Below are 13,894 nucleotides of genomic sequence, written 5' to 3' on the forward strand. Positions count from 1 at the left end.
AAACTTACATCTTGCCCAAATTACTATATACTATGCAGACCTTACCCATTCCTCTTCCTCAATCCTTCCTGGCACAGGTCCGCAGCCTTTTCTCCGCCTTCGTATGGGGAAACAGTAGTCCTAGATTAGCATACAAAGTCTTAGTTAAACCCAGATTCAGTGAAGGCTTCGGACTCCCAGATGCGGCTACTTACTACAGAGCAATTCAACTTAGACTACACTCTGAAATCAGCAATTCTAGGATATGCAAGCTAGGTGTCACGACTGCTATCCCAGCAGCAGTCGTGTCGCACCAGACGGAGGGGAAGGGGGACCCTTATCTACGGATGGGAATAGTATGGCCACCCCTGACTAACCCTAGGCTGGCACCTGTCTGCCCTGATACCCTAGACGGGGTGTGAACCCGTGCGGCGAGCAGGATGCCTAAACCCTCAGTCACCCTAACAAGCCTCGAGTGGGGAAAGGCCGATGGGAGCACTAGTCACCATCACTCATGTCTAGGAGAACAGCAGGGGAAGACAGCAACAAACAAACTATAGCAGAGATAGACTTATCCAGTCACGAGCAGAGAAGGCGATCCCAAACACGACAGTCCACGCCGGACAAGAGCTCCACAGCAACACCATCAAACGATCTCCTTCCAAGGTCAGAGTAGCACTGGAAGTAAGGACTATATCTGGCAATGACTGCAAGTGAAACTGAAACTAATATAGTAGCTGGGAGTGGCAGACAGGACTCACCTGAGAAGGATGCCTACAAACTCCCAGTCAGGACAAAAAGGTTCACAAGGCAAAACCCAGATGACATACCCTGAACCACGGAGCAAACTCACAAGCTATCGCGAGTAGCAAGTCGCTGCGACCTTCTCCTCCCAGACCTGTCTGGATCAGTCACAGTCGTGACAGTACCCCCCTTTCTACGAGGGGCCCCTGGACCCTCAAGACCAGGCCTCTCCGGATGGGAGCTATGAAAAGACCGAATGAGTCTGTCCGCTTTTATCTCTCATGCTGGAACCCACATTCTCTCTTCGGAACCATAACCTTTCCAGTGCACCAGGTACTGAAGAGAGCGGCGAACATATCGTGAATCAACAATCTTTTCTACCTGAAACTCAAGACTGCCATCAACAACCACCGGTGGAGGCGGTAGTGGCAATGGTTCAGGAGGTTCTACATATCTCTTAAGCAGAGATCTGTGGAAGACATTATGGATCCTTAGAGTCTGAGGTAGCTCCAGACGAAAAGCCACCGGGTTAATGATCTTAATTACCCTATAAGGACCAATAAATCTCGGACCTAATTTCCACGAGGGAACCCTCAACTTGATATTTCTGGTAGACAACCACACCAAGTCATTCACCCCAAGGTCCGGACCTTCAGAGCGCTTCCTATCAGCCGCACGTTTGTATCTACCACCAATTCTCTTCAAACTTTCTTGCACACTCTGCCACACTGAAGAAAGTGAAGACGCAAATCGTTCCTCCTCGGGAATCCCAGACGGCCCCCCCTCACTAAACGTACAAAACTGAGGATGGAAACCATACGCACTAAAAAATGGTGACTTATCAGTGGATTCTTGACGACGATTATTAATGGCAAACTCGGCTAACGGTAAATAAGATGACCATTCCCTTTTTTTGGACTTCCGGTTCCGGCGCTGAGATGGAAGGCGAGGAGTGAGTGAGCTCCGTCCATCCCTCACCTATAACAAGCTCCGGACGCGGTATACCAGCAGAGTGGGAGTCGGGTTGGTATTCCTGACCTCTCAAGCTTGCCCTGCAAGAGATCCATGGACAGATACTTGCTCCGGAGTGGTAAAAAGCTAGTACGGAGTGGCGCTACACAGGCCGACACCAAAGCAACAGGCAAGATGGAGGACCAGGTTCCCGCGTCTCCGTCGAGCGCGGTTGAAAGTGTCATAGATGCCTTACCTGACTCGCCGCTCGGTGATACATCGGAGGGGGCCAGAATAAATTATAAATCACTGGCAATAGAAGTGGCCAGACACCTGGCACCGGATATCAAGGAGACGCTCTGCAAAACACTGGCGGCGTCCCTGCAGCAGCTGCATGAAACTGTGGGGCAGCATGAGGAGTGCCTGGTGGATCTAGGACAGCGATGTACAGCATTAGAAGAGGAAAACTCTACAAGTCTAACCTGGCTATTCAGGAGCTTCAAAATCACAATATCATACTGAAAGACCGTCTTGAGGACTTAGAAAACCGTTCCAGACGGAACAATCTGAGGCTCCTGGGTTTACCTGAGGGGGTGAAAACACAGGCCCTCAAAGAAATATGTGAATTTGACCTACCAAGGGCCCTAGGGATGGAAGAAAAGCACAAAGTGGAACGTGCACACAGGATCGGAACGCCACCAGACCTAAGTAATTCACCTGGCCGGAGCAGCAACAGCCCAACGCAGAGACCCCGTCCAGTAATCATGAGGTACTTGGACTATTGCGATAAAGAGGCAATTCTTAGAGCATACAGAGCCAGAAGAGGCCCCTTGAAAATTAAGGGGCAGGTGATATTGTTATTTGCGGACTATTCTGCCCAAGTAGCGAAGCAACGGAGAGAATTCAGTGGGCTTTGCTCAGCATTATATCGCTGTCAGATTAAGTTCCAGTTGCAATATCCGGCTACGTTGAGAGTCGCCATGCCAGATGGAACTTCTGCCGTTTTTAGTGATCCCTTAGTGGCAACGGATTCATTGCAAGATCTACTGAGCACCGAAGATGCAAGGGACTTGGCTGACCGGGGAAGGGGTAATTATAAAAGCTGGATCCGATCAAGTAGTCCGGAGGAGAAACATCTTCCTCAGAGAGATCGTGGTCGTAGAGGCGGAGAACAGAATCCGGGAAGAGGCCGAGTGCCACGGGCCAGTTGAGGACTTTGGATAAGTCTGATGTAGTCGACTGTAATGTAATGTTGGTATAAGGGCAAGTGGGGTAATGACGCTAAATTATCAAGTGCTCGAATGCTAAAAAAAGGTTTAATATGTTTTAAAAAAAAAAATAAAAAAATGTTTCATTAGAACCAAACTACTAATTTCTTATAGGAATGTGTAGGTCACTAATGTCACAAGATAGAAGCTATGTTATAATGCAATAACAGTTATATATACAGTTGGTGGGGGGTGGTTGCGCCTTGGCAGCTCAGAAGAAAGGAAGTCTTAATAATAGAAAGTATATATGGTGTGAGGAGGAGTTAGTTTAACTGTTGGTGCTGATTGTCAGAGTACTGAGGTTATTTTCAAAAGGGGGGAGGGGTTCTAATTTTATTTGCTGAAGATCTGTTGGTCTATTTCCCAGAGAAATATATTCTAAGCTGGTATAGCACTTAGAAGGTTAGGAGTATGAAAGTCATTTCGTGGAACGTTAAGGGCCTAAGATCACCCTATAAGAGATGGATGGTGCTGCGTCACCTGAAAAAAATCAACCCAGATATAGTACTACTCCAGGAAACGCATCTTGCAGCAAAAGATTTCATAAGGATAAACAAATTGTGGGTTGGGAAAGTATATGGATCGGCCTCGGTTGAAAAAAAAGCTGGGGTATTAATCCTAATTAACAAGAATCTAAACTGTCAGGTTCTAGGATCCTCTTCGGATGAAAGGGGACGTCTTATCCAAATCCAGGTAGAAATCCAAGGAACACATTATAGTATCTATAGTGTGTATGGCCCCAACAAAAATATATATATATTTTTTAAAGATCTAGAGTCCAAGTTACTGACAGATCCCTGTGAGAATAAAATAGTGGGGGGGGGATTTCAATACGGTAGCGAGAGAGGCGGAGGATAGGCAACGTAGCGACTCCTCAAAGACTGCTGTTAGTAAACATGACAGAACATTGGGTAGACTGATGGAGGGGGTGGTATTGGTTGATCCATGGCGCCAATTGCATCCTGATGAGAGATCTTATTCTTTTTATTCTCACCCGCAAGATTCATGGTCACGAATAGACTACATACTGACCAGCTCTAACCTGATGAGAAGAGTGGAAAAGGCTGCAATTGGCGACCTGGTGATATCAGATCACTCCCCAATCTGGATACAAATGAGAGATACTTACCCCAGGGGATCTGACTACCTGTGGAGATTTCCCTCAAACCTGGTAACAAACGAAGAATTTACTAATAAACTGATTGCATGGTGGGAGGAATACATGGGTGACAATCAGGTTCATATTGATTCTCCTGAGTTACTATGGAACGCCTCCAAAGCAGTTATACGGGGGAAAATTATGAGCTACGTTTTTGGGCTTCGGAAACAATCTCAAGCTAAATTTGAGCAAACAAGTTTATTAGTGAGAGAATCCTATCAGGAGTACAGGAGGAATCCCACAACCCTCAATAGACAAAAGTGGATAGATGCTAGGGGAGCCTTTGAAACTAATGAAAAAAACAGGGAGATACTAAATAATACTAGGTTGACAGCAACGTTGCACAAGTTTGGTAATAAATCTGGGCGCCTTATGGCTAATCTTGCTAAAGGCAGACGAGCCCCTCAGTTCATAACTGGTCTTAAGGAGCAAAAAGGACAAGTAGTCACTGACCCTTCTAGGATTAATTCAATGTTAGGTGAATATTATGAGAAGTTATATCAGGATGCTACTAAACCAGATCTTAATGGTACTCTTTTGGAAAAAGTTAAATTACCATGCCTTACTACGGAACAATTACAACTTCTTAATAGAGAGATAGGTCTTGAAGAACTTCAATCTGTCATCAAGAAATTAAGCAATGCTAAAGCTCCGGGCCCAGATGGGTACCCGGGGGAATACTATAAAACATTATTAGGCCAGGTATCACCGATCTTACTACAATGGTATAATAATGTACTGCAGGGTAAAGCATCCCCAGATCAGGAAAACATTTCTTATATTAAGTTACTTCCCAAGCCGGGTAAAGACCTTTTGTCACCAGGGTCCTACAGGCCGATCTCATTAATCAATGTGGATACTAAAATCCTATCAAAGATTATTGCAGACCGTTTGGCGATTATGTTGCCATCACTCATTGGTAAGGAACAGGTAGGATTTGTACAGGGTCGTTCAGCGGTAACAAACCTTCGTACGGTATTGACGGTCCTGGATAGAGTGCGCCATCGACCGCGACCGGGGGAAGCTCCAGCCATGCTCACCTTAGATGCTGAAAAGGCTTTTGATAATGTGAGATGGGCATGGCTGGAGGCAGTGTTGGATAGGATGGGGTTCTCGGGGGCGTTTAGTGTTTTCCTTACACAATTATACAGATTACAGAGGGCACGGATATCTACCCCAGGTTTCTTGTCCAAGCCCTTCTATCTCCAAAAAGGGACACGCCAGGGGTGCCCCTTATCACCCCTGTTGTTTAACCTTTCCATTGAACCACTAGCTAGGTTTTTAAATCAGTCAGATCTATACGAGGGAATAAAAATTGGAAATAGGCAACTGAAGGTCGCGTTATTCGCGGATGACATAATGCTATTCATAGACAATCCTAGAAAACACATGGACAATATTTTTCAGGCTCTGAATCATTTTGGCTCCTATTCGGGGTATAGATTGAATGCGTCAAAATGTGAGATGTTGGCTTTATCCCAGAAGGAGGCGGGAGGATATCAAATACCAAAGCACGTGAATATAACAAAAGCAAAAGGGAGTATTAAGTATCTGGGCATTCACGTTGGCAGAGAGCCGCATTCATTATATACCTTGAATTTCCCCCCTCTCATAGCCAAGATAGTACAAGAATTGGATAGATGGCAGGGTTTGCCACTAAATTTGGTAGGTAGATGCCATCTCATTAAAATGATGAGTGTGTCCAAGCTTTTGTATCCACTCCAAACTATCCCACTTCTTATTCGACACGCAGATATTCAAGTGCTAGAAAGTAGATTCATTCGCTTTTTATGGCAGGGGAAAAGGCCTAGAATTTCGCTGGACAAATTAAAGTTAAGAAAGGAGGAAGGAGGGTTGAACTTTCCGGATATCAGGGGATACAACTTAACGTGTTTAAGCAGGCACATCTTGGACTGGGTTAATGGGACGAGTTACTATTCTAACTTAACCCTGGAGAAGGAATTGGTGCGGCCCTGGAATCTGGTTGCGTTACTACATGCCAAAAGGCCCAACTTACCGGGCCATGTTAAATCCTCTCTCATAATAAGGGACACGATGATAGCCTGGAAAGCCCTTAGAACCCATTTCCATCTCCCATACCAGATATCCAAACACTTACCTTTACGAGGGAATCCATCATTTCGGTCTGGTAATGAAAATGCATTTTTCAAAGATTGGGCCCTTAAGCGGCTGAATAAGATAGGGGATTTGTTTCACGAGTCGGAGGGGAGATGGGCAACGTTGCAGGAATTAAGGAATAAACTGGCATTAGGATGTTCCTCATTCATGCAGTACTCTCAAGTTATAGGCCATTGCAGGTCTCTATCTAGGGATTTGTCAAGGGAATGGAAGCCCAATGATTTTGATGCGTTTATCAATGTTAAAATAAAGAGGTCATTGTCACTATTACATCATGTGTTGAGGGATAGATGAAGAACTACAGATCCCAAAGGAATCTTTAAAAAATGGGCCAAAGAATTAGAAGTGGAGGAGATTCATGAAACAATTTGGTCAGGGATATCAGCAATGCGTAAGGCCATAATAAATGTCAAAATTCTGCATCATGCTATATATGGATTTGATATACCTAGTTCTCCATCTAGTCCAGGGAGACTTACAGCTTGCCCTAAGTGCGACACCCCCAAGACAAATTTATACCATAGTTTGTGGAAATGCTCAAAATTAGGTGGGTATTGGGAAGAAGTCGGCCAAATGTTGAGAAAGATTAGCAAAATGCGTGCAGCTGTCACGCCATCGGCAGCAATATTGCATTGTGAAGCTAAGAAACATTCAGATGACCAAATCTTAGGGAAAAAGGAAGATGATCTCTCTAAAATACCTTTGGTGGGTCACAAGCTATTTATGGTTGCTAAAAGGTGTTTACTCCAGTTTTGGCTATCAACCGAGGTCCCCACTACTGCAATAGTGGTAGCCCAAATGGGTAACTTATTCCATTTGGAATGGCTGGAGGCATTAAACTGCAAAGAGAGGCTTAGACAACGTTTATTTCAGACATGGAAACTGTATATTTTGTCATACGTTCCAAACACAGAGTTCATGAAAATTATGAGCCCATTCAAACTGACAGCATGGTATTTAAAAGAAGATTTAAGGGGAGGTCTAGGTCCATTGCAAGTAGCCAGATAAGTTCCAGATGTCACTTTCAGACTCATATAGAGGCCAATCATTTATGTGATCGGAAGGGGTAGTAAGGATAGAACTTCCTAGGGATATCTCCAGGACAACAGATCTTCAGCAGATGGGTTGGGGGGAGGGGGGGAGGAGGACAGGGGATGCACTATCTTAATGGGGGGGGAGGAAGCATTGCAATGCCTTCAGGTTCTCAGGCAGATCCCAGTCTATAATCGCCCGGACTTTCTCTGGATCCATGCGGAAACCTGAATCTGACAACACATACCCCAGAAATGGCAGTTCTTTTACGGCGAACACACATTTTTCTAACTTAGCAAACAATTTGTTGGCCCTTAATATCTGCAGCACTTGTCTCACATGGATCTTATGTGTATCCAGATCCGGGGAATAGACCAGGATGTCATCAAGATATATCACAACAAATCTCCCGATAAGGTGACTAAAAATATCGTTGACAAAATGTTGGAATACCGCAGGCGCATTAGTAAGACAAAATGGCATGACCAGATTTTCATAATGCCCTTCCGGAGTATTAAAAGCCGTCTTCCACTCATCCCCCTCTTTGATGCGAACCAGGTTATAGGCTCCTCTGAGATCTATTTTGGAGAACCATTTAGCACCAGCAACCTGATTAAAGAGGTCGGGAATGAGAGGAAGAGGATAGGGATCTCGGATAGTTATCCGGTTTAATTCCCGGAAATCCAGGCAAGGACGTAGGCCCCCATCTTTCTTTTTAACGAAAAAGAACCCTGCAGCCACAGGTGAAGAAGAGGGTCTGATGTGTCCCTTAGCCAAACTCTCCGAAATATAATCTTTCATAGCCTTCCTCTCCGGGCCGGAAAGATTGTATAACCGGGTTTTAGGTAGTTTTGCCCCAGGTAATAGATTAATCGGGCAATCATATGGACGATGAGGTGGTAACCCCTGACAACCCTTCTCAGAGAACACATCCATAAAATCTGACAGAAAGGCAGGTAAAGATGTTACAGAGAGTGTAGAGCACCTACTACTCAAGCAGTTGTCCTTACAATGTTCACTCCACTCCACAATCTCCCCGGCCTGCCAATCCACCACTGGATTGTGAGTCATCAGCCAGGGAAGCCCCAATACCATAGGAGCCGGAAGACCGTCCAGGACATAACAAGAGATATGCTCTTTATGGAGGTCCCCTACCTGCAGATGGATATTATGGATGATCTGAGTTAACTCTCTCTGAGTAAGAGGGGAGGAGTCGATGGCAAAAACAGGAATAGTTCTGCATACCGGTTCCGGAGTAAAACCCAGAGCCTGAGCAAACCGTGAATCCACCAAGTTGACCCCCGCCCCACTGTCCAAAAAGACGGAACAGATCTCAGTTTTATTGCCCGCCTCAACGGTAGCGGACAACAAAAACTGAGACATGCGTATGGAGGAAACGAATACTCCCAGACTGTTCTCCTCCGCACAATCTGGGGACTCTAGTTTTTCCGGCGGCTCCTTTGTTTGTGGTCTCTTGGGTTCTGAGGGACAAACCTTTACAAAATGACCCCTCCCCCGACAACGAAAACAAACCTCTGACCTACGGCGGAACTTAGGAGGATTCACCCATCTAGTGGCGCCCCCTATTTGCATTGGTTCGACTGGACCATAACAGACCGATCCCTGCCCTATAGAGGCCTCCGTAAAATTTAATAGTCTCTCCCTGAGTCGATTCTTATGGACAGAGACATAGCAGCCTCAAGAGACCCAGGGACCTCGTATACCGCCAGCGAGTCTTTTAATTTTTCAGACAACCCCTGGCAGAACTGACTCCTAAGGGCCGAGTCGTTCCATAACGTATCAGTAGCCCACCTACGGAATTCGGAACAATATAGTTCAGCAGAACGGTTCTCTTGCCCCAGTCTACGTAGCTTAGACTCAGCCAGTGAGACCCTGTCCGGGTCATCATATACGAGACCCAGGGCTTCAAAAAACTCCTCCACTGATCGTAAGGCCGGGGAGTCTGATGGTAGGGAGAAAGCCCAAGCCTGCGGATCTCCTTGCAGGAGAGAAAATACAATGCCCACCCGTTGTTCCTCACCGCCGGAGGATCTAGGGCGTAACCTGAAGAACAATTTGCAAGCTTCTCTGAAGGTTACAAATTGGTCTCTCCCTCTTGAGAACCTATCAGGTAAAGCCACTTTTGGCTCAGGAGTACCTTGGTTTCCCGTAGCAACGGTGGAACCCAAGGATTGCTGCTGCAGCACTGTTGCTTTTAATCCTGCCACTTCAACGGATAAACCCTGTAATTGTTTCGCCACAACCGAAACCGGATCCATAGTGGAACAGACAAAATACAAAGCAAAACAGCAAGCAGAAAAAAAAAAAAAAGAAATGTCACTTTTTTTTTTTTTTTTTAAAAGGCCAGATATACTGTCACGACTGCTATCCCAGCAGCAGTCGTGTCGCACCAGACGGAGGGGAAGGGGGACCCTTATCTACGGATGGGAATAGTATGGCCACCCCTGACTAACCCTAGGCTGGCACCTGTCTGCCCTGATACCCTAGATGGGGTGTGAACCCGTGCGGCGAGCAGGATGCCTAAACCCTCAGTCACCCTAACAAGCCTAGAGTGGGGAAAGGCCGATGGGAGCACTAGTCACCATCACTCATGTCTAGGAGAACAGCAGGGGAAGACAGCAACAAACAAACTATAGCAGAGATAGACTTATCCAGTCACGAGCAGAGAAGGCGATCCCAAACACGACAGTCCACGCCGGACAAGAGCTCCACAGCAAAACCATCAAACGATCTCCTTCCAAGGTCAGAGTAGCACTGGAAGTAAGGACTATATCTGGCAATGACTGCAAGTGAAACTAAAACTAATATAGTAGCTGGGAGTGGCAGACAGGACTCACCTGAGAAGGATGCCTACAAACTCCCAGTCAGGACAAAAAGGTTCACAAGGCAAAACCCAGATGACATACCCTGAACCACGGAGCAAACTCACAAGCTATCGCGAGTAGCAAGTCACTGCGACCTTCTCCTCCCAGACCTGTCTGGATCAGTCACAGTCGTGACACTAGGCTGCCAGATAGCCAGGAGGTTATTGGGCCCCAAGGGCTTGGTAGGCTTATGGGATCCTAAGGTGGTAATAAAAGGTAACAAAAACATGGGCAAACTGGACCCCCTCAATTGAGTTTTGGTCACATGGTCTAAGATATCAACACATATATACCCCTCGAAATGTTTGTCCCCGTTTACTCCTATATGTTATTTATCATACTTGCTAACAAAAGGCTTCCAGGACGACTTAGGTCTATGGACGGCGCTATTCACGGATGCAATAGGTGACATCTTAAAGCAGAGAGTGGTTCCTTCCATCCAAAGTCTTCGAACTAGTTTCCCACATATTCCATGGTCGCCTCTATATTATTCACAATTCCTGAAGATATGCAATCAGTATATAGAATGTACCCCTGACCGACTTGACCCTTCTTGGTACGACACGATCTTGACACAACAAACGAACAAAAAGGGGATCATCTCTAAGATATATAATAAATTATTAGACATCGAAGGCACATCTAAACCCCTATTCATCTCTCAATGGGAAAGAGACATGAATGCCTCCTTTGATAATGAAACGGTAGATAGGATTTTATGTCATTCACACGGGTACTCTAGTCTAGATGCATTAGGATACAAGAAAATGCCTACAAACTGGTCACTAGGTGGTACAATACACCTGTCAAACTTCATGCCATGGATTCCTCGCATTCGGATCAGTGTTGGAGATGCAGGGGTGCTAAAGGCACATTATTCCATATATGGTGGGAATTTCCCCTGATCTCCCCCTTCTGGGATATGATCTCCAAACATATCCAAGAGATTAGTCCCTCCTCCTCGCCACTTACTCCTCTAGTGGTCCTGCTTAATTTGCCCAATGTCAAGTTTGTACTGGCAAAGCACTCCCTGTTATCCTCACTAGTTGCTGCAGCGAAGTTATTGATTCCTACGTTTTGGCTCACCAACAAAGTGCCACAATTGGTAGACTGGATCGATAAAGTACAAGAGATATGTCAATTGGAGGAGTTGTCTAGCTGGGAATCCTTGTCCCATGATAAATATCTGTTGGTGTGGAATCCGTGGCTGAAGTGGCACGTCAATCACAATATGGTTAATAATACCTCATACAATTCAGGACTTACTTGAAAAGTTTAGTGGCAGGGGATATTATTGATGCGACTAGTTACACAGTTACACAATTGCCGCACTTCATATACCGCTTCATACATAGTAAGATAGTTTTATAACATGTTTGAATCATTTGTGCTGGAAGCGAGGGATCGTTGGAGGAAAATGTGATCTTGCTAATTGTTGTCTAGATTTAAGTTGATAATGCTGAAGTGGAATCACTAATCACGAATAGTTAATATATGATTTTAAACATGTAATATGTATGCTCTGTCTCAGACCAAGGATGTACCTTTATGTTTCTCTTCATTGTTTTATTGTACAGAACCAGTAGTAGCTCTCCCTAATTGCATGGGTTCATCTCCAGACCTAAACCCAGGAGTATCTTCACCCAAATTGTCATAGGAAGACGGTACGATATGTGATAGTAAGTCCTGAGAGTGGGGGCCCCTAGATCTCTCTCTCTCTCAGGCGTCTATCAATGCATACAGCAAGAGACATAGCGGCTTCCAAAGACTCAGGATTCTCCTAAAAGGCCAAAGCGTCCTTCAGTCTCTCTGATAATCCCTGTCACAACGGACTACGGAGAGCCGGATCTTTCCACTCAGTATCCGTAGCCCACCTCCTAAACTCAGAGCAATAGATCTCAGCAAAACACTCACCCTGACGAAGGTCATGTAACCTGGTCTCAGCCAGAAAGGTCCAGTCCGGGTCATCATAAATGAGACCCAGAGCTCTGAAAAATTCATCCACCGACCGGAGGGACTGCGAACCGGTCGGCAGAGAAAAAGCCCAAGACTGAGAGTCTCCTTTAAGCAATGAAATAACCACACCAATTCTCTGACTCTCATCCCCAGAAGAGTGTTGACGTAGCTTAAAATACAATTTGCACACCTCTCTGAACAAAGTGAAATTATCACTTCCCCCAGAGAATCTGTCCAGGAGGGCCACTTTTGGTTCAGGACAGGTCTGGTAACCACCACTAGGACCAGCAGCCAGTGGTCTCTGGATTTGCAAGACGGTCGTGCGGAGGTCAGCTACCTCCAAAAACAGTCCCTGCAGCTGTTCGGCCAGTGCAGCGATAGGATCCATGGCTGTACTGACACAAGCAAAAAAATTACGGTTTGGCGGTTTATAATGTCACGCTTTGGTGTGGGAGGGAAATCCACACCGAACATAGGAGGGAAAGGGGTGAGGGGAAAAAGCCTGGTAACTAGGGAAAGGAGTAGGTCACCTGCTAGAGAAACCCTAATCAAAGTCCTGACTGACTGACTGCAAGTATGAACTGACCCCAGAGGTAGGTGAGTTTATACACAGGAACCTAAAGTCCTAACTCACCTTGTAGTACCCTGGTACTAATGTCAGGACAAGAGACAACCTGTTCCTCCAAATGGTAGGACGAACAGGAGTCTCCCTCAGGCCTAAACACAAATGGCAGGGAAAAGAACAACACAAGAAAACCCCAACAATAAACAACAGGGGAAGGAGACACTTAACTTCAAATGGCTATGGAAGCACAGGAACTCTGCCGAGATCCAAACACCAGCAATCCACAACAAGACTGAAGCTATAAACTGCACAGCATGGTGGGAGAAGCCACAATAAATAGGGAAGGTTAAATGACCATATAAGCAACACCTGAGGCAAGGGGTATTGCCATTAGGGTCCATTCACACGTCCGCTAAATGGGTCCGCATCCGTTCCGCAATTTTGCGGAACAGGTGTGGACCCATTCATTTTCAATGGGGCCAGAATGTGCTGTCTGCATCCGCATTTGCGAATCCGCACTTCCGGATCCCCACTTCCGTTCCGCAAAAAATAGAACATGTCCTATTCTACTCCGCAATTGCAGACAAGAAAGGGCATTTTCTATGAAAGTGCCGACAATGTGCGGTCCGCAAAATGAGGAACGCAAATTGCCGGTGTCCGTGTTTTGCGGATCTGCAAAACACATACGGACGTGTGAATGGACCCTTACCAGAAACAACACAGACATGAATTGATCCACAAAGAACCTGTCAGATCCAACCACGTGTTGACAGTCTCACTGATCTCCTGGCACTGTCATTGGAACGTCCGTGACAAAAACCCAAAGGAGCACTAACCCTTTAATAGTTTATTAACTGTACAAGAGTCATAAATTACCTAGAAATTCTACAAAAGGAAGAAGTCAAAGACCACATTTCTTGAGATGTCAGTAGATGACATCAGTGCAACCAGCAGCTTTTGTACTGTATGGTACCTGTGCCATTCTGAAAAGACCAGAGCTATAGAAGTCTCCTAGCAAGCATTCCATCTGAGGCATCCTCACAGCACTGGATTTATCCTCTGCTTTAATTATCAGATTCCAAGAAATTCTGTGCTGCATTTAGCTATAAGTCAAGAGTGCCACACAGTGGCATTTCTATAGCAAGCATGTCTTACAATGTGCAGTACTCAATAGGTATTTTCTGGAGTACAGTGTCATATCTTATATCAATAATAT

The sequence above is a fragment of the Bufo bufo genome, chromosome 4 (assembly GCF_905171765.1).
Source record: "Bufo bufo chromosome 4, aBufBuf1.1, whole genome shotgun sequence".
NCBI classification, from domain to species: domain Eukaryota; kingdom Metazoa; phylum Chordata; class Amphibia; order Anura; family Bufonidae; genus Bufo; species Bufo bufo.